The sequence below is a fragment of the Eschrichtius robustus genome, chromosome 16 (assembly GCF_028021215.1).
Source record: "Eschrichtius robustus isolate mEscRob2 chromosome 16, mEscRob2.pri, whole genome shotgun sequence".
NCBI classification, from domain to species: Eukaryota; Metazoa; Chordata; class Mammalia; order Artiodactyla; family Eschrichtiidae; genus Eschrichtius; species Eschrichtius robustus.
Genome location: NC_090839.1, coordinates 62,921,659 through 62,945,619, shown reverse-complemented (window position 1 = coordinate 62,945,619; position 23,961 = coordinate 62,921,659). Strand labels below are relative to the sequence as shown.

Genomic DNA, 23,961 nt, shown 5'->3' with positions numbered 1-23,961 from the left:
TGGTCCAGTGGTTAGGACTCTGCGCTTCCACTGCAGGGAGCATGGGTTCGATCCCTGGTTGGGGAATTAAGATCCTGCATGCCATCTGGCACGGCCAAAAAAAAAAGCAAAGGCATTGTAAAGTTTGGATACCAGATGCTATTAAAATCTGAAGAAATGGGGACTTCCCTTGTGGTGCAATGGTTAAGAATCTGCCTGCCAATGTAGGGGACACAGGTTCGATCCCTGGTCCGGGAAGATCCCACATGCTGCGGAGCAACTGAGCCCATGTGCCACAGCTACTGAGGCTGTGCTCTAGAGCCCGCGTGCCACAACTACTGAAGCCCGCGTGCCTAGAGCTTGTGCTTTGCAACAAGAGAAGCCACTGCAATGAGAAGCCTGCGCGCCGCAATGAAGAGTAGCACCGGCTCGTTGCAACTAAAGAAAGCCCGCGCAGCCAAAAATAAATAAATAAACAAATAAATTTATATTAAAAAAATCTGAAGAAAGAAACTGCATACTCTCCAGTATAATGCATTCTCCCAACCCTTTAGGCTCCAAACCTCAGAGTGGAGACATCAGGAAATGTGACCACACCACGAGAGTGGTCTTCTGTATAAACAGAACCAGGTGTCAAATTATTTGTTGCTTCACCATGCAAAAAAAGACTGGATGGAGGGAGGGTGTGCTTAAGACCATCTGAATTGTGTAGGGGAAGAAAAAAATCTTTTCCCTCTACCCATCTTAAGAGTCTTCAGCTGGGGCCCTATGAACGAGCCCAACAAAAGACCAATTAACAAGGGAAAATCAAACAGAAGTCTGCTAGCATGTGCATCGCACATATACATGGAAGAGAGGTAAGTAGGTCAAAGGGGGTGGTTAGAATTTGAGATCTATACTCCTAACTTAGTAGGGGAAACAGAAGTGGGAGAAAGAGTATTTATAGAAAAGCAAACAATGTTTTGGAAAGCTCAGTGAGCCCTTGAAAGACTAGATGGGAGATAGGAGAGTCTTGTGACAATGTTTGTCTGGGTGGGGTAGTGACGTCTCACCTCAGGAGATTAGAGCAGCTCCTGGAGAGGGGACTTAGGACAGCTGTGCTCTTTCAGGAGGTTCTGCTTTTAGGTAGATAACGGATTTCAGGAATGCACATGCCTTCAGCTCAAAATGATTCTTATGCCACAGTGGTATATTTTGGGGTGGCCTATCCTGATCCCCTTCACTTGAAAAATGTGGATTTCATTTCGGGAGGCCTTGGAGCATTACCTAGAAGAGGTAATTAGTCATTCTGCAAGGAGCTGAAATTGAGGTACAAGGAAAGGATCTTGTGACCGCTGATTGGAAAGAAGTAGCCACGTGTGCAGCAGATTAACGTATCCACACCGTGCCCTCCGTAAAGTACGCTGCCTAAGTACGGAGTGCTGAATCCATGGCTGGCCGGACTCTCTATACCTGTGTTCTCATTTGTAAACGGGAATAATACTATCTATCTCATAGAGTTGTTTTAGGGTTGACAAAGGCCCTCTCCTTAACCAAACTTTAATCCGGCTTCTCTGAACTCTCTTCCCAGCTAGGGCTCAGCTTTTGGGCTTCCACGCTTTTCTTCGCATGGCCCAGTTTTAGCGAGAATCCTGTCAAGTCAGCTTAGCCAGAATCCCTGACCCTCAACCTCTGATCACCATCAATGTCTGACCAAATTCCTCACCGCCTCCACCGTCCCTCAGGTGATGTCTGATCAGCTCGGCCCACTTGCAGTGAGAATCCTGTTAGGCTGGTTTAGCCAGAATCCCCAATGTTTCCTCTTAGTGATTTTCCATCCCCCAACCCTCAACTTTCTCCTGGGCTATGAATCCCCACCTGTCCTTGTTGTATTCCGAATTGAACCCGGTTCCACCCAGAAGTCTCTTTCCCCCTGCTGTGATAGTTCTGAGTAAATCTGCTTTTGCCACTTTACTGTCCAGCTCTGAGTTTTCTTTGACAGGGTTAAATGGTTTAATGTACGAAAAACACTTAGAATGGTACCTGGCACACAGTCCTAGCTTTATTATGAATTTTTCAGCCTTTTCCATCAGTTTCCCAACCGATGGGAATAAAGACACATCCCTGCTACTGAGGTCCAAGAAGCAGCTGCAGACTTGGGTTACAGCTCCCTGACCCCCCCTCCCTTCTCTCTCTAAGCTCTTCTTCCCTGGGCCATTCAGACCCACCACCTCCTCCTCTCCCTGCCCAAAGGTTGAGGGGTCCTGTTTTCTATCGCAACACAGGCTCGGAGTGTTTACTTATCTTGTTCTATAATGATCTCTTACTTTCCCAGAGACACGTGATATTTTTCAGCTCCTTATTCGTCTTTTAAGGACCTTTATCTGCTCCACTCCCTTCCACCCAAGGCCAACCACACTTGTTATCCTCAGAGACATGCTTGTTTTCCATTTTCCTTGGGCAGAGCAGCTGGCCCCTAAATAAAGTAACTAAATTCTCATGCAGCTTTAAGGAAAGAGGCGTGAGAAAAGGGGGGACTGAGAAAATATAAAATTGGGGACCCCTTCAAATACATCTTCAAAATCCGGGGTCACATGGAAAGCCAAGAACTTGTAACAATTCTGTATTCCTTTTTGAGTTTTCAGGGCCGACAGGGTCACTGATTTCTCTCCCCTCACCAGAGTGCCACCCTCCGCTCCCCCAGCAACCCCTGTTCTTGACTATAGGTGTATTTGTACAGAGGACATCAGAATTAACAAAAATCTGTAGTTATGACCATTATCAATAACCAGTTCTGGAGAGTCTCTGTGGAAAGACCGTATTACCAGACAAAACACTTGCCTGCACATAGAAATTTAGTAGTGGCCATTTCAAAAACAAAGTCTATACAAAGATATTCAAATAGAAGGGTATACACCATCACCACCACCACCACCACCAAGCATATTTGAAGTGATTTTTCAATGGAAAAGGACAGAAACACAAGCCAGACTGGCGTAAGCAATACATATAGAACTTTTGACTCACATAATTGAAAAGTCTATTTAGTGTAATCAGGCACAGCTGGATCTAGGTGCTCAAATGGTGTGATCAGATGTCTTTCTTCCTTCCTCCCTCCTTTCTCCATTCATTTCTTGGCTGGCTTGACCTTTATGGTTCATTTTACTCAACAAATATCTATTGAGTTTAGATGTACCAGGCACTGGGGATATTTCAATGAACAAAACTGACAGGGTCCCTATTCTCGTGGGAGTCATGTTCTATTAGAAAGAAGGACAGCAGATTAGTGAATGGACAGAGACCTAATATACTTAAAATTTGGGGTAATTATGATGAAAACAAATGAGGAGCTGAGAGTTAAAAGGGACAGGGCTGGGAAGACTTGTGGTATTCAGGGTAGCAAGGAAGGTCTTTCTGTAGGTAAGATTTTCTGCCACCTGAGGAAGGATTAGAAGTCAGCCATGTAGGGATCTGGGGGGAGAGCATTCCAAGTGGAAGGAGCAGCTATGCAGAGGTAGACAAAAGCCTTCCAAAGATGAGAAACTGGTTTTGGGGAGACTGGTACCAGGTAAAATTGTTGAAAGAGCCAGGGGGCAGGTATGGAGTTAAGGCTGATACAGGAAGATGGCATTGATGGGTTTTGTATACAGGGGTGTGATGGTGCCTGTTGCTGTGTGAAGAATGGAATAGAGCAGGGTGGGAGTAGAAGGCCTTCCTGATCATATCAGCAAAAGGAGGCTGATTTCCACCTACCTCAGCTTGTTATGGCATTGGCTGAACTCACCAAATCATGGTGCAGCTGTCCATCTTACAAAGGGAAATGATTGTCATGGCAACAAAGAAAACACTCACAGTCCATCATCTTATCCCTGTCAATAGACAACCAAAAATATGTCACATCACACAATTTTCTTCTCACAGACCATGCCTTTTCACGTTTATTCACTTGGTACAATATGGCCGTTTTTCAAAATGTCAGAGGCCATTATCTTAAACATTTGGGTCCCAGGAAAGCTACTTGTTCTTGTGAACAGTGCATGAAGTTTTTCTAATTATAGCACTTCTGGATTCCTTGTCCTTTCCTTTAAATAAAGCGTCTAGCCATATGTTCAGTGAGTAGTATTCTAAGTTTTATATCTTGCCTTATTTTCTTCGGAATCCGTCAATGTCAGAGCTTTTTACAGTGTTATGTTCTGAACGTTGGTTGAGAAAACTAGCTTTACTGAAGATAAAGTGATTTTTAAAAGAGGTTGTGTGGGAGTCTGTGTCCTGCTTGCAAAAATAGTGAAATCAGGCCTTTCAATTAATTCCCTACCTAGAATTGAGCTAGCTTTTTCAGTGTTGTGTTGACTGTTTTGCCTGGATTTAAACACACTTTGTTTGCAGTTCAAAATCATTTCATACTTCTAAGAAGTAAGGTCATGGAACATTTCACCCAGAGACAGCTGGTGTTGGAGAAAAGGAGGGGATAAATAAAACAAGTTGAATATATATGAGAACGGAAACTGACATAATTTCCTGTGTCTGAATTAAACCATACTGGGACCAGAAATATGTTTCCATGCTTATATTAAATAACACAGAAACCAGGCCTAAAACAGTTAGCTGTTGATTTCAGGAAATACTTGCTCTTAGAAGATAAGACTGTGAACCAGCTAAAATAAGGTGGTCATCAAGATCTGCTCTTAAGACTTTAGAATCACTGGGCCCACTTACCCAAAGCTATTATATCATAAGCTATGCCCAATCCTAGATGGTCCCCTACCTTGCAAAACCCACATTAAAATCACCCAGCCTAGGCCTTAAAGTCCTATAAATACTCTCTGCTAATAAAGGGGATCAGAATATGCCACCCCAAAACATCCCACTTTGGTTTAAGGATTACTTTGCCCTGAAGACAGTTAAGAGTCAATAGATGCGGGAAGAGTTCTCTGCCCTCCCCTTATCTGACTGAAAGCAGGACAAAAATTATCCTTTGAGGATGGCGCCCTCCCCCTCTCCCCACTACTAACAAGAGAAAAGTGACTCTTGTCATTGAATGTGGGAAGTCTGTACCAAAATGAGTTTGCATACATAGACCTTACTAAAATGACTCCCATTCTCCCATTAGTTCTCTCCATATATTTTCTAGTAATTTCCCCATAATTTATTGTCTCTTGAAGCCCAAGCCCTCTTTCCTTTGTTAGAAGGGTACATAAACCCCTGAACAACTTTTCCAAGTTTTCATTTCTTTTCTATGAACTCCCATGCACTTAAATATTAGTAAAAATTGTGTGACTTTTTCCCCGCTAAATTTGTCTTTTGCTAGCGTAATTCATGGGGCCTGAGATAAACAGCCTAAGAGGACAGAGGAAAAGTTTTTCCTCCCCAACACTAATTTCCCCATTTTAAGATACTACCAAGACTCTGTTAAGATGATGCTCTCCTCTACTGTAGTACATCCAATCAACAGCTTTGCTTGGTCAACAGGTTTTATCAGAGGTCCTTGGAGAGTCAATCACCAACTTATATATACTGTGTGTCTGTGGTGTGTAAATGCGATAAAATCCCCGCCAAAATGCAATGGTCCAAATGATCTGATGGCATAAAATGTGAGGTTGTGTGATTGCAAGGATAATGAAATTCCCTTTTGTATGATCAATTTTTCCATCTCAGTTGTGATCCGTCTACACTTACAAACATGATCTAGCCTTACAAGCATGCTCAAAGTTTACTCGATACTAAAAACGTGTGGCAGCTTGATTGCAAAAACAATAACTCTTTATCTCTTCCTGTAACAACACCCCTTATAATGTGACTCTGCAGCTCCTCCCATCAAGAAATAGAACCGTTTGTTTCCCCAGCCCTTCAGTCTGGGCTGGCCTGATGACTTGTTCAGGCCAAAGGAATGCAGCAGAATTGAAGGTGTGTCAGTTTTGAGCCTAGGCCTTAAGAGGACCTTCCAGCTTTTGCTGCTTCTCCTGGAATCCCAACTCTGTCATATGAACAAGCCCAAGTTAGCCTGATGAAGAATGAAAGACCATGTTGGGAAATTAGTCAAGCCACCTCAGCCTACAGCCAGCCTACCTTTTATCATGTGAGAAAGCCCAGCCTAGATCAGCAGAGCCACCTACCCAAACCACACCTAACACTGATGTATGTATGAGCCCACTAAGACCAACAGAACCACCCAGCTGACCTACAGACTCCAAATACCTATTGTTTTAAGTCATTGAGTTTTGGACTAGTTTGTTATGCAGCAATAGCTAACTGATACTGTGGCTGAACCACACTGACTCCATTCTGTCAGCTCCATCTTAAGCCCTCAGTCCTACCCCTCCCCTTTCTGCATGACTGAGCTTTAGCCTACTCATAAGGAATGTGCCCAAGCCAGATAAGTTCCCTATCAGCTTTTACCCTTACCTTCATCTGATGTGAAAACTGCAAGAATGTCTTTGTTGACACAGAGGGTTAATGGTCATGAGACCCCTGGGGTAGGAAAAAAAATCCCTGATTCCCATCGTTGTGTATGTGCTTCTCCCTTAGTGGTCAGAATGTATCTTCAGCTTTGGCCCCTTTTAATCTCCCTGTACCCCTTTTGGTGGCTCGGAGCGCAGCTGTGAATGCCTCTGGATTGTCATCTGCCTGGTCCTGCCTGTATGTAAGTTACCCGTGATAAACCTCATAATTGTACTTCATGGAGTTGCCTGCTTGGTTTTTTGGTCTCAAAGTTCCTTCTCAGTTCATAGGATATTATTCAATATCCCCGCCATTCAATGGATACATATACTGTGGCAGACATTGTTTATTGCCTAAAAACATATCTCCCTCTCTTCTTCCCAGCTAACAGAGTGTAAATTTTTTTCAGATTCCTTGACCTGGGAAAAGGTAGGCAGTGGCCAATTACATTATGCCACATTGCTGGCTACAAATAGAGATGGCACATGAGCCATCCTGGCTCCTCATGAGACATTGCTATGGTCATTATGATGAGTCAAAGATGAGCATCTGAGTCAAGAAACGTGTCTTAGTCTGTTTGGGTTGTCAAAACAGAATACCATAGACTGAATGGCTTAAAAAAACAAACATTTATTTCTCATGGTTTTGGAGGCTGGGAAGTCCATCTAAGTTCAAGGCAGATTCAGTGTCTGGTAAGAGTCAGCTTCCTCATCCATGAACAGCTGTGTCCCCATATGGCAGAAGGGCGCTCTTTGGGGTGCTCTTTTATAAGGGCACTAATCCCAACCCGAAGTTCCCACATCCTAATACCTTTATATTGAGGTTAAGATCTCAACGTATGGGGGGATATAAACATTCAGTCCATAACAGTATCCCCATCAGAATTCTTCGCTACAGTTTTATATATGGAGGTTAGAAATGAGAAAAATGTGCCTGAGATGGGGGCTAAGACCGATTGATCTGTTTTAGAATAAAGCATGAGAGATGAATTTTACGTCTGAATATTTTAGACAAAATTCATTTCTGTGTAATAAATTTACCAGAACAGTGAATTTATATGTCACCTCCCTCAACATACAAATTGCGTGACAAGTTATGGTCAGCCTTTGGACTTCTGGAAAGACAAATGCCACACTAAAACAAGATGATACATAATCATTTTTAGGACTCCCACCGAAAGTTTCTTTTTTGCCTGGCTGAAAACAGCTGAAGCAATGGATGTTTATAATAGGTGGGAGAATCAGGTCAAATGAACTCATCTCCAAGGAGATTTTAAATGCTTTTGAAACTAAAAATAGAACTACCATATGACCCAGCAATCCCACTACTGGGCATATACCTGAGAAAACCATAATTCAAAAAGAGTCATGTACCACAGTGTTCACTGCAGTTCTATTTACAATAGTCAAGACATGGAAGCAACCTAAGTGTCCATCGACAGATGAATGGATAAAGAAGATGTGGCACATATATACAATGGAATACTACTCAGCCATAAAAAGAAACAAAATTGAGTTATTTGTAGTGAGGTGGCTGGACCTAGATTCTGTCACACAGAGTGACGTTAAGTCGGAAAGAGAAAAACAAATACCATATGCTAACACATATATATGGAATCTAAAAAGAAAAAAAAATGGTTATGAAGAACCTAGGGGCAGGGCAGGAACAAAGACGCAGACGAAGAGAATGGACTTGAGGACACGGGGAGGGGGAAGGGTAAGCTGGGACGAAGTGAGAGAGTGGCATGGACTTATATACACTACCAAATGTAAAATCGATAGCTAGTGGGAAGCAGCCTCATAGCACAGGGAGATCAGCTCGGTGCTTTGTGACCACCTGGAGGGGTGGAATAAGGAGGGTGGGAGGGAGACGCAAGAGGGAGGAGATATGGGAATATATGTATATGTATAGCTGATTCACTTTGTTATAAAAGCAGAAACTTACACACCATTGTAAAGCAATTATACTCCAATAAAGATGTAAAAAAAATTAAAAATAAAATAAAATGCTTTTGAAACCCTCTGTGATACGGACCCAATTTTATTCATTTTCTTTGAACTCTATCATTCTGGACCCTGTTTGCCAACTTGTCTTTGCATTCATGTTTTAGACTAAAGCTCCATCTTCTGGAGAAGAAATGACATATAACCACTGCTTGGCACATTGACTAACCGTCAAACTTGATTTGGAAGTTTCTGAGAAGGTGTCTTTCTTAGTTATCCAAACGATTTCTCATTGGCAGCTCATTTTTCCCCTTTGGGAAGAGTGTCATCTCAGTGGGGCAGTGAAACTAGGTGCATGCTATTGATCACCTCCCCTTTCTCAAAGAGAGATTCATGGCATAGTTTCATCTTTATATTTATGGTTTCTGCAGCGGGAGACTGATTGGAATAATTTCCCTTCCCTCAGCTTGTTCTTCCTTTGATCACTTGTATCATTGAATACCTGGGTATTATCTTCTTATTCTCTGGAGAAATCAATTTTGCTGTATTTTATTCATGTGGTCTATTCTGAAGCTCCTTCTTGAATGCAAATATTTTAAGAAATATTATACATTAACATTATATTTTTGAGAGATTGAAAACTGGTCAATTTTTTGTTTTAAAATAAAATTAATTTTTTAAGAATAGTTTTAGATTTAAAGAAAAACTGTGAGGATAGTACAGAGAATTCCCATAAACCCTGCATTCAGTTTTCCCTGTTAGTATCTTACATTAGTATGGTATATCTGTTACAACTAATGAACTAATATTGATGCATTATTATTAATTAAAGTCCATACGTTATTCAGTTTCCCTTAGTTTTTACATAGTGTCCTTTTTCTGTTCCAGGATCCCACACTGCCTTTAATTGTCATGTCTCCTTAGGCTCCTCTTGACTGTGACAGTTTCTTAGATTTTCTTTGTTTTTGATGACAGCTTTGAGAAGTACTGGTCAGGTATTTTGTAGAATGTCCCTCTGTTGGGATTTGTCTCATGTTTCTCTCATGATTAGACTAGGGTTTTGGGCTTGGGGAGAGGAGGACTGCAGGGATAAAGTACCATTTTTATCACGTCTTATCACTGTGGATGCTGACCTTGAAACAGGGTTTGTCAGGTTTCTCACTGTAAAGTTACTCTGGTAACTTTAAAGTCACCCACTGTAAAGGCTCTCTGTGACCTTGAGCGGCTGTTTTTCGGGGAAGGAGAAGCATAGTGCTTTGCTGGCTGTCTTCGCTCAGCTGGTGCCGCACAGCCGGGCTGCTCCTGGCCCCAGCAGAGAGAAGCAGCGTGAATGATGGGGTCCATCTGATTCAATCTATTTTATGCAGCCATGGGGAAAGGATGACCTAGGAGGACAATATGAAAAGGGAGTCAGGAAGCCAGAGTTGAGATCTGTCTCTAGACTTGGAAATTCTTTTGTTTCCATCACCAATACGTTACTGAATGCAAGTTTGTGTGCCCAACACACAGTGAGGCCAAACATTACTGAAACATCAGAGTTTGGAGCAGAGAAAGGTTTATAGCAGGGCCATGCGAGGAGAACAGGTGGCTCAAGCCCCCCCAAACCCCTAACTCCCTGAAAGTTTTCAGCAAAGCGTTTTTAAAGGCCAGGTGAGGGAGGGGCGTCCCAGGGTATGTGATCAGCTTATGCACAGTTCTCTGATTGGTTGATGTTGAGGTAACAGGGCGGTGTCACAGAGGTTAACATTATCAATCCTTAGGTGCCAGAAGGTCTGGGGACTACGTGCTCATGGTCAAGTAGTTAATTTCTCCCATTTGGTGGTGGTTTTTAGCATCTGAAAAATTCAGGAAAAATGCATGAGGTACTATTATCTGGGTACTTCAGAGAGGAGCTACAGCAGAGGATATGGTGGAAATGAAACCATGCAACTCAGATTGGGACTTGAACCCATGTGCTGGGCCTTGAACCCAGCCTAAACCCAGATTGGGACTTGAACCACGTCTTTTAACTGAGATCACACACCTGGTCTCAGGACTTAATGAAGCTCAGGTTCTTGATGTCTCATGGCAGAAAAAATTCAGTGAGAGACAAAGTGATGGGTAAGAAGTGGATTTATTTAGAGAGAAACACGCTCCACAGACAGAGTGTGGGCCATCTCAGGAGGTGAGAGGCCCCAAAATATGGGGTGGTTAGTTTTTATGGGCTGGGTAATTTCATATGCTAATGAGTGGGAGGATTATTCCAACTATTTTGGGGATGGGTCCCAGGAATTGGGCCACCGCCCACTTTTTGATCTTTGATGGTCGGTCTCAGAAGTGTCATGGCGCTGGTGGGTGTGACATTTAGCATATGCTAAAGTATTACAACGAGCATATAATGAGGCTCAAGGTCTACTGGAAGTCAAATCTTCCACCATCTTGGACCTAGTTGGTTCTAACCAGTTTTTGTCATGTCCTATGGCTATGTTATTCTTCTAAAGTTGTGCCCTGTCCCCTTCCCTCCTGTTTCAGAAGGGTCTGTCCCAGGAAGGCCCCACAGGTTCCTGCTCAGTTACAATTATGCTAAAGGGCTCTTGGTGTATCTTTGAGGATGGAATGGAAAGAACACTCCAGAAACAGGAAACTTAAGTTCTATTCTAAAGAGTTAAGTTGCCTTGGACAAGACAGTAGCCTTCTCTGGACTTAGGGGGAGGGGATACTGAAAAATATTCATTAAATCATCCACTCAATGACTTTACACAGCTCATGTCACTGAATGAGCTAGGTGACTCTATGAGGTAGATGTTACACTGTAACAAAACAACAACCATAATGACAAGATTAATAAAACCAGCCATTGTGTATTGACTCTTACCATGTGCCAATCAGTAGGAATTCGAAGTGACTAGACCTATCCTTGGGCAGTCCAAATCTAAGGGGGAAAGAGAACAAATAGACAAGTTGTGGTATAATAAGAAAAGTGTTTGTTTTTTGTCTTTGCCCCCCACCCCACCAGCTCCTAAAACCCTTGGAATTTCCTGAGTGACAGGAGTGTCTTTTGTTATACATAATGAACTCCTCACCAACACATCTGAGTTTATGCTAATGAGGTGACTTAGGTTGGGGCCCCAGACAGCCTGAGGATGGGGCTGGTCACCAGAAAGACCAAGTGATTAGAAGGTTGGAACTTTCAGCCTCAACTACAGACCTCCAGGGAGGGGAGTCAAACTGGAGATTGTGGAAGCTTCTGGGTTGATGAACACATCAAGGTGCTGGGAGGGTGACATGCCCAGAGGGGTCCTGGAAGCTCTGTGCTCCTCTCTCTCACATGTTCCCCTAAGCATTTCTTCCATTTTGCTGTTCCTAAGTTGTATCCTTTATAATAAACCCATAAACATAAGTAAAATTCTGTGAGTCATTCTAGCAAATTATCAAACCTGAGGACGGGTCATGGGAACCTCTTGATTTATAGGCAATTGGTCAGAAGTACAGGTGGCCCAGGATTTGTGACTGTCATCTGCAACATCTGCAAGGGGAGCAGTCTTGTGGGATTGAGCCCCTTTAACTTGTGGGATCTGACACTAATTCCAAATAGTGTCAGAATTGATTTGAATTGTTGGACACCTATTTGGTGCCAGAGAGTTGGTTGGTGTCAGAAAGAATCTTGCACAAGTACAAGAGAGTTGTGAGAGTTGTGAGGTGGGCAGTCCAGAAAGCCAGGAGAACTCAGAGGAGTTGAAATTTATAGGTCAAGTAATGAGTTATTCCATTCAAGAATGTGGAGGAAGGGTACTGCAGTAAAAGGAAGCAGTGTAGACAACACTTGTAGACAATACTATTACTGTTAATAATAATAGTATATTAATGCTTAATTAATATCAATTAATTAATATTATTGATATTTAATAATTTACTAATTATTAACAACATAATAGCTACTCCATTTCTCACTTACTATGTGCCAGGTATTGAAATTAATGGCTTATAGCCATTTTCTCATTTAGTCACCAAAGGAACCCTATGAAGTTTGTATTAGTTACCTGGGTTTTTCAGATGCAAAAGTTGAGGCACGGAGAGGTTGTGTTAGTTAGCAAGTAAGTGGCACTACTCTTAGTTGAAACCATAATGGAAAGGGCAGTAGCTTTGGAGTCAGATAAACTTGGGTTTATTTCCTAGTTCTTCAAGCCTCTTGGGAACTTCTGAGCCTCAGTTTCCTGATTTATAAAAGGGAGAAATAATAATATTCATCCCCTAAAATGAGGATTAAATAAGATTAAGCAATCTATGCAGTGCCTGATAATAAAATCAAGGCACAGCAGAGATACTATTAAAAAATAATGATGTTGTTTGTGTCAGTCAGCAATTGCCGAGTAACAAACAGCTACAAAGTCTCAGTGGCATTCAGTGGTAAGCATTTATCTCTCAGGCATCTGAAGGTTTGACTGGGGGTTGGTGAACTTAACTGGGTGGCTCTGCTTCAGGCTGCAGGGCTGGTCTAGCTGGGCCTGGCTCCTAGCTGAGACTTGGTCTCAGGTCTGCTTCATGTGTGTTCATTCTGGGGCCCAGGCAGAAGTGGCAACAGCTACTCATGAGAAGCCCTCTCAGGTGTTGGCAGAACTGCAAGAGGGTGAGCCCAATGGTGCAACTGCCTTTGAAATATTTTCTGACGTGTTTTTTCAACATAACCAAGCAAGTCCCCATTTCTTAGCAGGCTCTGACTGGATGTCCTACAATTTAACTCAATTCTGACATTATTTATCTGGAAATAGCATCAGATCCCACAGGTTAAGGGTTCAGACCCACAAGATTCACGCCCCCCACCCCACCCCCAAAAACTCTGATCACAAGTCCAGGTTGTTACCTGTGCTCACCAACTGCCTATTTTGACTGAATGTCCATGCTACATCACTATGTATGCACCAATCCAGAAGCTCTGCAAACCCCACAATTTGGGGATTCATTACATAAGCATGATTGATTAAATCATTGGCCATTGGTGATTGATTCAACCTCCCACTCTTCTCCCTTCCCCATGTGTGGGGAGGGGGGTGTGGGACTGAAAGTTCTAACTTTCTAATCCAGGTTGGTCCCCCTGGCAACCAGCCCTCATCCTTAGGGGCTTTCTAGAAGTTATCTCATTAAAAAAAAGTCAGGTGAGGTTGGAAGGGGCTTGTTATGAATAACAAAAGACAGTTTTATGGCTTTTATAGCTTAGGAAATTGCAAGAGTTTTAGGAGCTCTGTGCCAGAAATGAGGATGATGACCACAATATGTATTTCTTATTAGAAATCACAATATCACACTTTTGTGTACATTGATCGTATTTACTGACATCTCATAAGCCAAAGCAAGTCATTTAGCCAAGCATCAATGGAACTGGGAAATATACTCCACCAATGGGAATGGTGGAGAGGGAGAGAATATTTTTATTTTACTTACTTATTTATTTATTTTTTTAATTTGAATTTTTAAAATTAAAAAAATTTTTAAACATCTTTATTGGAGTATAATTGCTTTACATTGTTGTGTTAGTTGCTGCTGTATAACAAAATGAATCAGCTATACGTATACATATATCCCCATATACCCTCCCTCTTGCATCTGCCTCCCACCCTCCCTATCCCACCCCTCTAGGTGGTCACAAAGCACCGAGCTGATCTCCCTGTGCTATGCAGCTACTTCCCACTAGCTATCTATTTGATATTTGGTAGTGTATATATGTCCATGCCACTCTCTCACTTCATCTCAGCTTACGCTTCCCCCTCCCCGTGTCCTCAAGTCCATTCTCTACGTCTGCGTCTTTATTCCTGTCCTGCCCCTAGGTTCATAAGAATCTTTTTTTTTTTTTTAGATTCCATATATATGTGATAGCATACGGTATTTGTTTTTCTCTTTCTGACTTACTTCACTCTGTATGACAGACTCTAGGTCCAGCCACCTCACTACAAATAACTCAGTTTCGTTTCTTTTTATGGCTGAGTAATATTCCATTGTATATATGTGCCATATCTACTTTATCCATTCATCTGTCAGTGGACACTTAGGTTGCTTCCATGTCCTGGCTATTGTAAATAGTGCTGCAATGAACATTGTGGTACATGTCTCTTCTTGAATTATGGTTTTCTCAGGGTATATGCCCAGGAGTGGGATTGCTGGGTCATATGGTAGTTCTATTGGTAGTTTTTTAAGGAACCTCCATACTGTTCTCCATAGTGCCTGTATCAATTTACATTCCCACTGACAGTGCAAGAGGGTTCCTTTTTCTCCACACCCTCTCCAGCATTTATTGTGTGTAGATTTTTTGATGATGGCCATTCTGACCGGTGTGAGGAGACACCTCATTGTAGTTCTGATTTGCATTTCTCTAATGATTAGTGATGTTGAGCATCCTTTCATGTGTTTGTTGGCAATCTGTATATCTTCTTTGGAGAAATGTCTATTTAGGTCTTCTGCCCAATTTTCGATGGGTTGTTTGTTTTTTTGTTATTGAGCTGCATGAGCTGCCTGTATATTTTGGAGATTAATCCTTTGTCAGTTGCTGCATTTGCAAATATTTTCTCCCATTCTAAGGGTTGTCTTTTCATCTTGTTTATGGTTTCCTTTGCTGTGCAAAAGCTTTTAAGTTTCATTAGGTCCCATTTGTTTTTGTTTTTATTTCCATTACTCTAGCAGGTGGGTCAAAAAGGATCTTGATGTGATTTATGCCATAGGGTGTTCTGCCTACGTTTTCCTCTAAGAGTTTTATAGCGTCTGGCCTTACATTTAGGTCTTTGATCCATTTTGAGTTTATTTTTGTGTATGGTGTTAGGGAGTGTTCTGATTTCATTCTTTTACATGTAGCTGTCCAGTTTTCCCAGCACCACATATTGAAGAAGCTGTCTTTTCTCTATTGTATATTCTTGCCTCCTTTATCAAAGATAAGGTGACCATATGTGCATGTGTTTATCTCTGGGCTTTCTATCCTGTTCCATTGATTTTTTTTCTGTTTCTGTGCCAGTACCGTACTGTCTTGATTACTGTAGCTTTGTAGTATAGTCTGAAGTCAGGGAGCCTGATTCCTCCACCTCCCTTTTTCTTTCTCAAGATTGCTTTGGCTATTCGGGGTCTTTTGTGTTTCCATACAAATTGTGAAATTTTTTGTTCTGGTTCTGTGAAAAATGCCATTGGTAGTTTGATAGGGATTGCACTGAATCTGTAGAGTGCTTTGGGTAGTATAGTCATTTTCACAATAATGATTCTTCCAATCCAAGAATATGGTATATCTCTCCATCTGTTTGTATCATCTTTAATTCCTTTCATCAGTGTCTTACAGTTTTCTGCATACAGGTCTTTTGTCTCCTTGAGTAGGTTTATTCTTAGGTATTTTATTCTTTTTGTTGCAATGGTAAATGGGAGTGTTTCCTTAATTTCTCTTTCAGAATTTTCATCATTAGTGTATAGGAATGCAAGAGATTTCTGTGCATTAATTTTGTATCCTGCTACTTTACCAACTTCATTGATTAGCTCCAGTAGTTTTCTGGTAGCATCTTTAGGATTCTCTATGTATAGTATCATGTCATCTGCAAACAGTGACAGTTTTACTTCTTCTTTTCTGGTTTGCGTTCCTTTTATTTCTTTTTCGTCTCTGATTGCTGTGGCTAAAACTTCCAAAACTATGCTGAATAATAGTGGTGAGAGTGGGCAGTCTTGTCTTATTCCTGATCTTAGTGGAAATGATTTCAGTTTTTCACCATTGAGAACGATATTGGCTATGGGTTTGTCATATATGGTCTTTATTATGTTGAGGTAGGTTCCCTCTATGCCTACTTTCTAGAGAGTTTTTATCATAAATGGGTGTGAATTTTGTCAAAAGCTTTTTCTGCATCAATTGAGATTATCATATGGTTTTTATCATTCAGTTTGTTAATATGGTGTATCACATTGAGTGATTTGTGTATATTGAAGATTCCTTGCATTCCTGGGATAAACCCCACTTGATCATGGTGTATGATCCTTTTATTGTGCTGCTGGATTCTGTTTGCTAGTATTTTGTTGAGGATTTTTGCATCTATGTTAATCAGGAATATTGGCCTGTAGTTTTCTTTTTCTGTAACATCTTTGTTTGGTTTTGGTATCAGGGTGATGGTGGCCTCATGGGATGAGTTTGGGAGTGTTCCTCACTCTGCTATGTTTTGAAAGAGTTTGAGAAGGATAGGTGTTAATTTTTTTCTAAATGTTTGATAGAATTTGCCTGTGAATCCATCTGGTCCTGGGCTTTTGTTTGTTGGAAGATTTTTAATCGGTTTCAATTTCAGTGCTTGTGATTGGTCTGTTTATATTTTCTATTTCTTCCTGGTTCAGCCTCAGAAGGTTGTGCTTTTCTAGGAATTTGTCCATTTCTTCCAGTTTGTCCATTTTATTGGCGTATAGTTACTTGTGGTAATCTCTCATGATCCTTCATATTTCTGCAGTGTCAGTTGTTACTTCTCCTTTTTCGTCTCTAATTCTGTTGATTTGAGTCTTCTCCGTTTTTTTCTTGATGAGTCTGGCTAATGGTTTATCAATTTTGTTTATCTTCTCCAAGAACCAGCTTTTAGTTTTATTGATCTTTGCTATTGTTTCCTTCATTTCTTTTTCATTTATTTCTGATCTGATCTTTATTATGTCTTTCCTTCTGCTAACTTTGGGGTTTTTTTTAATTGTTCTTCTTCTTTCTCTAATTGCTTTAGGTGTAAGGTTAGGTTGTTTATTTGAGATTTTTCTTGTTTCTTGAGGTAGGATTGTATTGCTATAAACTTCCCTCTTAGAACTGCTTTTGCTGCATCTCATAGGTTTTGGGCCGTCGTGTTTTCATTGTCATTTGTTTCTAGGTATTTTTTTATTTCCTCTTTGATTTCTTCAGTGATCTCTTGGTTATTTAGTAGTGTATTGTTGAGCCTCCATGTGTTTGTATTTTTTACAGTTTTTTTCCTGTGACTGATATCTTGTCTCATAACATTGTGGTCGGAAAAGATACTTGATACGATTTCAATTTTCTTAAATTTACCAAGGCTTGATTTGTGACCCAAGATATGATCTTTCCTGGAGAATGTTCCATGAGCACTTGAGAAGAAAGTCTATTCTGTTGTTTTTGGATGGAATGTCCTATAAATATCAGTTAAGTCCATCTTCTTTAATGTATCATTTAAGGCTTGTGTTTCCTTGTTTATTTTCATTTTGGTTGATCTGTCCATTGGTGAGAGTGGGGTGTTAAAGTCCCCTACTATTATTGTGTTACTGTCCATTTCCCCTTTTATGGCTGTTAGCATTTGCCTTATGTATTGAGGTGCTCCTATGCTGGGTGCATAAATATTTACAATCGCTGTATTTTCTTCTTGGATTGATCCCTTGATCATTATGTAGTGTCCTTCTTTGTCTCTTGTAATAGTCTTTATTTTAAAGTCTATTTTGTCTGATATGAGAATTGCTACTCCAGCTTTCTTTTGATTTCCATTTGCATGGAATATCTTTTTCTATCCCCTCACTTTCAGTCTGTGTGTGTCCCTAGGTCTGAAGTGGGTCTCTTGTAGACAGCATATGTACGGGTCTTGTTTTTATATCCATTCAGCCAGTCTATGTGTTTTGGTTGGAGCATTTAATCCATTTACATTTAAGGTAGTTATCCATATGGGTGTTCCTATTGCCATTTTCTTAATCGTTTTGGGTTTGTTATTGTAGGTGTTTTCCTGCTCTTGTGTTTCCTGCCTAGAGAAGTTCCTTTAGCATTTGTTGTAAAGCTGGTTTGGTGGTGCTGAATTCTCTTAGCTTTTGCTCATCTGTAAAGGTTTTAATTTCTCCGTCGAATCTGAATAAGATCCTTGCTGGGTAGAGTAATCTTGGTTGTAGTTTTTTCTCTTTCATCACTTTAAATATGTCCTGCCACTCCCTTCTGGCTTTCAGAGGTTCTGCTGAAAGATCAGCTGTTAACCTTATGGGGATTCCCTTGTATGTTATTTGTTGCTTTTCCCTTGCTGCTTTTAATATTTTTTCTTTGTATTTAATTTTTGATAGTTTGATTAATATGTGTCTTGGCGTGTTTCTCCTTGGATTTATCCTGTATGGGACTCCCTGTGCTTCCTGGAGTTGATTGACTATTTCCTTTCCCATACTGGGAAGTTTTCAACTATAATCTCTTCAAATATTTTCTCAGTCCCTTTCTTTTTCTCTTCTTCTTCTGGGACCCCTATAATTCAACTGTTGGTGTGTTTAATGTTGTTCCAGAGGTCTCTGAGACTGTCCTCAATTCTTTTCATGCTTTTTTCTTTATTCTGCTCTGTGGTAGTTATTTCCACTATTTTATCTTCCAGGTCACTTATCTATTCTTCTGTCTCAGTTATTCTGCTATTGATTCCTTCTAGAGAATTTTAAATTTCATTTATTGTGTTGTTCATCATTGTTTGTTTGCTCTTTAGTTCTTCTAGGTCCTTGTTAAACGTTTCTTGTATTTTCTCCATTCTATTTCCAAGATTTTGGATCATCTTTACTGTCATTACTCTGAATTCTTTTTCTGGTAGAGTGCCTATTTCCTCTTCATTTGTTTGGTCTGGTGGGTTTTTACCTTGCTCCGTCATCTGCTGTGTATTTCTCTATCTTCTCATTTTGCTTAACTTACTGTGTTTGGGGTCTCCTTTTTGCAGTCTGCAGGTTCGTAGTTCCTGTTGTTTTAGGTGTCTGCCCCCAGTGGGTAAGGTTGGTGCAGTGGGTTGTGTAAGCTTCCTGGTGGAGGGGACTGGTGCCTGTGTTCTGATGGATGAAGCTGGATCTTGTCTTTCTGGTGGGTAGGACCGCATCCGGTGGTGTGTTGGGGTGTCTGTGAACTTATTATGATTTTAGGCAGCCTCTCTGCTAACGGGTGGGGTTGTGTTCCTGTCTAGCTAGTAGTTGGCATGGGGTGTCCCGCGTTGGAGCTTTCTGGTCGTTGAGTGGAGCTGGGTCTTAGTGTTGAGATGGAGAACTCTGGGAGAGCTCTCGCTGATTGATATTACGTGGGGCCGGGAGGTCTCTGGTGGTCCAGTGTCCTGGACTTGGCTCTCCCACCTCAGAGGCTCAGGCCTGACACCAGGTCAGAACACCAAGGCCCTGTCAGCTGCATGGCAGTGAATGTGGCAGTTTCCATTATGAAGTCAGATTATTAGGGTCTACAATAGCTAGTACAGGTTGAATTGGTAGCACTTTGTGTATGAGGCTGTCTGCAGCAGCCAGTGGCTGAAAGAGTAGGTCTCCTCATGTGCTGCCAGAATCTTAAATGTTTATATAGAGGTCTTCACTGGGTTCAGTCATGGATTCTATACAGATGGTCTCAAGAACACCTTACTCTCTCAAGGCTGTGTTCTTGAAACAGCTCCTAAGCCTGAGGGTCTACAAGCTGCAGGAAGATGAGACCTCTTGGGGCAGCCTGCAAGCCGTGATTTGTGCCACGAACCCTGCTGCTGCCATCATGGAATCTGGCTTCCCCCGCCCACTCTGCAGTGAGTTTTTAGTGAAGATTTCTCCCTGTGCTGATGAGATTCATGCTACCTGAGTTGCCCAAACCCATAGAGCGCTTAAATGTTGGGGCTGGGGTACAAATCCAGCAAATCTGGCCCCAGGGTCTGTGTTACCTCACCCTAAACGCCTCACCCCCGCGAGCAGCCTCCTCAAACCCTCACTGCCGCAGGAGAGAATATTTTTAAACAATAATATACCGATAACTGATCGCAGAGGTCGATATACTATGGCCTGTGGGCCAGATCTGACCTGCCACCTGTTTTTGTATGGCCCATGAACTAAGAATGGTTTTACTTTTTTGGGAGGGGGCATGGTTTGAAAAGAAGAAGAAGGATATTTCATGACATGTGAAAATTATATGACATTCAAATTTCTGTGTCCACGAATGAGGTTTCAAAGGACATAGCCATGCCCGTTTTGTAGGCATATTATATTTGGAGGTTTGGGGTCACAAGAGCAGAGCTGAGTAGTTGTGACAGAGACTGCATGGCTTGCAAAGCCTAAAATATTATTTACCATCTTTACAGAAAAAGGTTTGGTGACCCTTGTTCTATCACATTGTTGACGATGATGAAGTCACACACAAATATGAAATCAAGGGCTTCCCTGGTGGTGCAGCGGTTGAGAATCGGCCTGCCAATGCAGGGGACACGGGTTCGAGCCCTGGTCTGGGAAGATCCCACATGCCGCGGAGCAACTCGGCCTGTGAACCACAACGACTGAGCCTGCGCATCTGGAGCCTGTGCTCCGCAACAAGAGAGGCTGCAATAGTGAGAGGCCTGCACACCGCGATGAAGAGGGGCCCCCACTTGCCGCAACTAGAGAGGGCCCTCGCACAGAAACGAAGACCCAGCACAGCCATAAATAAATAAATTAATTTAACAAAAAAAAATATGAAATCAAAACATTTTTCATAAAAAAAAAAATCAAAGCTACCTGCGTTCTCTCATTTCATCCTTAAGAGAGCCTGTGTGGAGTCTGACTGCAGTTTTTGATGTTTGATTGCTAATCTCTTTTGACCTCATCTTCCCTTTCCCCTTTGGCCCCACTTCAGGGCAGGCTGATAAGAAAGCCCACATGTTCTTCCTTCTCTGTGCTGGTGGGAAATTCAAAGGTCACAAATCTCTAGCCTCACCCCTTAGCCACTATAAAGCTCCACCCACTCTCCCTGCCTCCCTCTAGCCAGTCTAGACCTGTCTGTGCCCACCCTACTTTCCCCAGGAGTCCTTTATGTGAGTAATAAATGTTCTCTTAATTTCTCTTGGTGTTTGGAGGGTCAGCAGCCTAGACATCCCAGCTAACATAGTATCTTCAGAAGTTCTATATTATTGACTAGATTGGATGATCTAAGAACCTTCATACTTGATCCCTATAACTATACTGTAAGCCAAGGATAGAAGATAAAAATTGGATATATAAGGACTTGTTTTTCCCAGTAAATCCATTTATTCATTTATCCATTCATCCATCCATCCATCTATCCAACCATCCATCCATTCAATAAATATTTTTGAATAGCTACTGTCTATCAGGTACTACATATATAAGGGCAGAACATTTATGCAGTCTTCAACTTTCAAAAGTCCACTGGTTCAGAGTTGATTTCCAAGACTCTGGGGTGGTCTGACCTTCCTACCTAGTGTATGACCTTGGAAACATCCCTTTACAGGGAACTCCAAGGTCCTCATTAAGTTCTGGGTTAGTCAGGACACTTTGGGATGAAAAAGACTGAGAAAAAGTAAGGATGGTTGAGGGTAGAGCTGGCCTCAGGGGCTTGAAAATGTTTTTACTGTCTCTCACATACCAATTTGATGCAGATGTTTGAATAAAAATGTTTGGATCAGAATTCTATCAACACGGATGAATTGTGAATGAGAATGCATTATCCAAAGTGAACCCTATTGAGCCAGTTTAATTCCATGACCAATTATCTTCATGAGTCAATTAAACTCTTCTAATTTTCCCTGAAACTTTTCTTTTTATAATTTTGATAAAATTAGTGGCACGGGAATCAATTGTTTTCCACTTAAATTTTGCAACAAATTTTATTTAATGTACTATTTTCCCCATATTGCATATCTTGATTATAACTTACTATTGATTCCATTTTGCCACCATTATTTCTGCCAAGTCCTATTTTCCTGGGATAAATTTAGCAAAGATACACATTTTGTGGAGAAAAATTAGATTCTTTTGTCAATTTTTCACCAGAAGTAAACTTGACCCTCTGTGATGTTTAGTTGTTCTCAGTGTTATTTGCATTGATAATTAGAGCTGTAATGTTCATTATTAATTGAATGAAAGAAGGATAGTTGCTTTTATTTGTTACTCCATGAGGAAATTGTAAGCTATTTTATAAGGTGGAGAGATAGAGATGGGGGAAGACAGGGAAGCATTGGGGAGAGGGGAGTGAAGAGAAGGAAAGACACAGAGTGGGGAGAGATGAAGAGAGGGAGTAGAAGACCCAAGAATTCACCTTGTCTCTGATTTGTCATCAGTTTTCAAGGTGTCTCAGGATCAAGTAAGCCTTGGTGGTTCTAATACTCTTAAGAAGAGAAAGAACAGAGAATTCAGACAGACAGACTTGGACTCCAATCCTGGCTTTGCTGCTTACTCCCTGTGTTGCCTTTGTCAAGTCACCTAACCTATATGAACCTCTGTTTTCTCATCTGTGAAGTGGGGATATTGAGAGTACCAATCTCATAGGATTGCTGGTGAGGATTAAAACAGAACCTCCGTGTTGAGCAACGAACACACCATTGGCACATGGCAAGAGCTTGGTAAATGTTTGGTGGTAGAATGATCATAATTCATAATAGTAATCATGTGTTTCTCATACATAGACCCTTAAAATGATCTTCTGCTTGATGAGAAACCCTATTTGCCAAGTTTCTTCTTGTGGCAAACCTACGACCAGTGGTGTGTTAGGGAAAATAAAGCCTTGGTTTGTATCATCTGCCAGTTTCTGTGGTGTAAATATTTTACCACAGCCAATTTCAAGCTACCTACGTGCTGTCATGCAATGTGGAGTTGGGAAGAAATGTGTAATAGAGGTCCATTTTATAGTATTTCCACAACGTAGACACTATAGGTTTTGTGAGATAATAGAAAATATACATTGGTCTCTATCACTGGTTCCTGGCACAGAGCTCCTAAAATTCTTGTAACTTCCTAAGTGATAAGAGCAGTAGGAGCATCTCCTGTTCTAATATTGATCTTTGACCTCTGATACTGACACAGAGCTCCTGAAACCCCTTGTAATTTCCTGGGTGATAGGAGTGTCTTTTGTTCTAGTGAGGCAACTCTGGGTGGGCTCCTGGGTGGCTCCTGGACGGGGTCTGGACACCAGAAAGACCAACTTATGATTAGAAGCTTGGAATTTTCAGCTCCACACTGCATTCACTTGAGAGGGAGAAGGGCTGAAAATGGAGTTAATGATTGATCATGCTTACATGATGATGCCTCCATAAATCCCAAAAATACAGGATTCAGGGAGCTTCTGGGTTGATGAACACGTGGAGATTTGGGGACAGTGGTGCTCCTGGAGACAGCATGGAAGTTCTGCACCCTTTCCCTGTAACTTGCTCTATGCATCTTTTCCATCTGGCTGTTCCTGTGTTATACTTTTTATAATAAACCAGTGATCTAAGTAAGTAAAATGTTTCTCTGAGTTCTGTGAGCTGCTCTAGAAAATTAATTGAACCCAAGGAGGGGGTCATTGGAACCCCCAATCTATAGCTGGTTGGTCAGAAGTGCAGGTGATAACCTGGGTTTGTGACTGGCGTCTGAAGCCTGGGTGGGAGCAGTCTTATAGGATTGAGCCCTTAACCTGTGGAATCTGCTGCTGTCTACAGGTAGTTAGTATCAGAATTGAATTGAATTCTTGGACACCCTGCTGGTGTCTGAGAATTGCTTGGTGGTGTAGGGGAAAACCTCCACACATTTGGTGACCAGAAATGAAGTGTTTTGTGTGAATAGTATAGGAGACTCACAGGAAAGACAGATATAGTAGGAAAGAACTGGGTTTTTCACTACTTAAGAAGGAAAAAAGCTGAGTTTTTCCATTAGAGGTATAAATAATCTTGAAAGAATAGATAATAATAAAATGTAGTGAAGCAACTAGAAAGTGATAAATTTT

The 23,961-nt window shown here is 41.3% G+C and overlaps 1 long non-coding RNA gene across 1 annotated transcript in view; it reads right to left on the bottom strand.

Annotated features, from left to right (window-relative positions):
* Nucleotides 1-23,961, bottom strand: part of LOC137749851 (uncharacterized) — a 75,891-nt gene that overhangs the window by 32,664 nt on the left and 19,266 nt on the right. Inside the window, exon 3 of the long non-coding RNA XR_011070300.1 lies at nt 11,194-11,250. This is a non-coding gene — a long non-coding RNA (uncharacterized lncRNA). The remainder of the gene's footprint in view (nt 1-11,193; nt 11,251-23,961) is intronic.